Source organism: Solanum pennellii, chromosome 7 (genome assembly GCF_001406875.1).
Source record: "Solanum pennellii chromosome 7, SPENNV200".
In the NCBI taxonomy this organism is placed as follows: domain Eukaryota; kingdom Viridiplantae; phylum Streptophyta; class Magnoliopsida; order Solanales; family Solanaceae; genus Solanum; species Solanum pennellii.
The window spans coordinates 6690600-6694128 of NC_028643.1; positions in this window are offsets into that span (position 1 = coordinate 6690600).

A 3529-nucleotide genomic window follows, 5' to 3' on the forward strand; every position below is an offset into this window, starting at 1 on the left:
TTCTTTAAACTAAGGAATGAAAGAAAAAAACAAAATAAGAATAAGAAACTCAAATAATTATAATAAAAGAAGTCAAAAAATAATTTATGTATGAAAAAAATTAAAATATACCTTGAACTTTGATAGAAGAATCATATATACCCCTAAATAATTTTTTAAAATAAATTAGAAGTAATAAATATAAATTTAAAACTAATCTTTTAACTTCCGTTAAATGAAGGGTATATGTGAGCCATTTTGTAACGGCAGGGGTATATGTGAGCCGTTTGTATAACGGTAAGGGCATATATGAGCCACTTTTATAACGAGGGGTATATCAGCTCCAAATGACAAAGTTGAGGGGTATATCAGACCCTTTTCCCATTTTTTAATAATGATTCAAATCACACAAATTATGGCAGAAATTATTGTTATCCACTTTAACTTTGTAAAAATTATATAAGAAGATAATAGCTCAGCTGAATCACGTGCAATTTATTTAGGCATCCTCTATCACTTCTTGCAGGTTGCTTATGAAGAAGTTGGGGAATCCAGTGGTCCGCCATAACTTTCGCCAAGCCAACAAAGTAGCAGATTTTTTGTGCAAAACGGGTATCAAGCTAACACCGTCCTCACAACCTACTATCATGTTCACTCCACCAGATCTAGTCGTAGCTCTAATCCAAGTGGACCGGTCAAGAATAGAAACTACAAAACTAGTACTAGGGACTATTTGTAATAAGTTAACATGTTTTGTGAATCCATCTGTAATCACAAACTGTGGTTAAAATGTAATGGTCATAGACCCATAACCGTTTGATTATATATAAAAATTATCTTTAATATCCAAAGATAAAAACTGAATTAACGAGTGAATACGCGAATATGTTCCACGCAATGGTAAAGTTATATAGACTTATCTCTATTTATCATGTAGCAATCCACATCTTTTTACTAATACTTTCGTTAAATACTCTTATGAAGGAGTTTATTATTGATCATCACATACCTTTCTTGATTATTTTTTTTTTTTCAATTTTTTTTCTCTTTATTTGTTTTTAGGGCTTATAATTTCTTACAGTTTCTAGTTTCTTCTTCAAAATTTGTGTATAAATGTAACATCTCGCAAGTTGAAATAAGTAGAAAGAATTTAAGAATTGAAAATAGCCATTTTTGAAAAGAATGAAAAAATCTGGAAATTTGTTAAGTATTTTAAGTTGAGTTTTTGATCAACTTCAAACGATCATTATTCCTAGCTCAGAATGAGTTAGGTGTGTTTCCATATATCGTGAAGATATCTCGGACTAATATTTTCAAAGCAGTCGAGTTTGTGCAATTTCAAGTTCGTATGAGTGAGATGTGCGCATTTGAAGTTGGGTCGTTCAATTAAGAAAAATCTAATCCAGATTTTGTAAGGGCATTATGGTCTCTTCCATACCCCATGACTTAATTTTATTTTTGGTAATTAATTGAAATCTAAACTGATCGGATTCAGTTTACGCTTTTGAAAACTAAATTAGGTTTTAGAGAGAAGAGAAAATAAGAGGAGAAAGAGGTGAAAGAGCAACAATCATCAAGATCTTCAAAAATCGCTTTTTGTCGAGGGGTGATTCCTACGAGGCATCGAGATCACATAGAATTGTGTTAGTTTATCAACACGCCAATCATGATTTATTTTAGAGAATTTAAGCCGTTAAAAGTTTAGAAATTCAGTTCTTGATGGAATTGTTGAAGTTCCTTTAATTCTTGATTCGTTGAAATTGCTAAGGAGTTGTTGATCTGAATTCAACTAAAATAATTCATATATTGATGGTATAGTTGATCCTAAGTGTCTAGGGAAAGAACTAAATCGAAATGGGAGGTTCAGAGTTAAAAAATGATGAAGAAATGTCAGAACCCACCTTGGCAGGGGCCTGGGGCACCGCCTCAACACAGGCTCTGAAGTTTGGGTCTTGGGGCGCCGCACCAGCAAGGGTGCCCTTCCCTAGCTTCTGAAGTTTGCCCTATGGCGCCCATGTCACACAAGGCGCCAGGGACGCCAATTCTTCTCATTTCTTCTCTATCTTTTCGTACTAGTTTCTTAGCAATGTACCTATATTTTCAAGTTGATTCCAACACTCTGAGGTACGGCTGAACATCATGAAATAATCATAAACATGAGATTATTAGCCTTGAATCCATAATCCAATTCAAGAAAATTTAAGATCAAAGTCAAGAGAAGTAAGAGTCGAGTCAAGAAGAGTTCTTAGAGTTTTTCAAAAGTCTTTACCAATTGTTTTAACTTTGTTTTAAGACTTAAAGTTTAAGATGAGTAAAGAGTAAAGATTGAATTTCATTTCTACAAAAGTATATGGGGACTATGTATTCCCAAAGAGTTGAAATATTTTCACATTTAAACAAGAAAAGAAAACGTTTATTTCCAAAGAGCTTTTGAGCTAGTTTTTCAGAAAAGAGAATTCGCTTTCTAAATTAAGCAAAAGAGAAAATTTTGATTTCTAAGATAGCATTTGTGCTAAGTTTTTGAGTAATTATCTCAAAACACATAAAGAAGTATGTTTAAAACGTAAGAGATAGCATTATATTTTGGGAGTAGTATTGAGCACCGATATTGGGGAGAATTCAAACATCTCACAGCCCCCATAAACCATGCAGCCATCGTAGAAAAAGGTCATATTTTTTAGATGATTTCTTTAGTGATTTTTAGCATAGACTAGTGGATCCACTTAGTAGTTCAGGTTCGATACTCTCGGTAAGGTACGGGACGACCCTGGCAGCGTGAGGCAAAGGATTGTATCATCACAATAACTCTTACACAATGATTGTCGGTTAGAGTAAATCCCACAGAATTAATTGTATTCTTGTATACACAATGTAATTGTATTTTTACACATATTTTGGAGTTGTATTGTATCTTCGCATACACACAAGATTGACATCATGTTTTAAAATAACTTTTCTTTATATTGCACTTGTCTTAAACTATTTTATATTGAAATGTGTTCGTTTATGTTGAGTTGAGCCAAGTAAGTTCTTCAGTTCCTTTCAAGCTTATGTATGATCTTAGAACTTCCCTCGCATACTCGTACATTCAATGTACTGATGCCATTTGGCTTGCATCTTCTTATGATATAAACACATGTAACTAGGATCAGCATCCAGCGCATCGTTGATCCAGTTGAACACTTAGAGTCTTGTGGTGAGCCTACTGTCACGACCCAAAACGAGCCGCGAGTGGCACCCACACTTATCCTACTAGGTGAGCGAACCAACAAATCTAAACCCCAACGTTTACCAGTATATAAATTTTGAATAATAAATAAAATGCGGAAGATCCAAACTCATTAACAAAACAAATTAAATAACTTCTAAAGTATAATACTCATTATCCCCAAAATCTGGAAGTCATCACATCAAGAACATCTATCCTCAAATTACTAAGTCTAAGAGTATTCAAAAACTAAAACAAGTAGAAAGATGGTCCATGTCCGAACTTCAAAGACATCAAGACGTGAAGAAGAGACTCCAGCCCGAGCTAGGAATAATAGCTCAC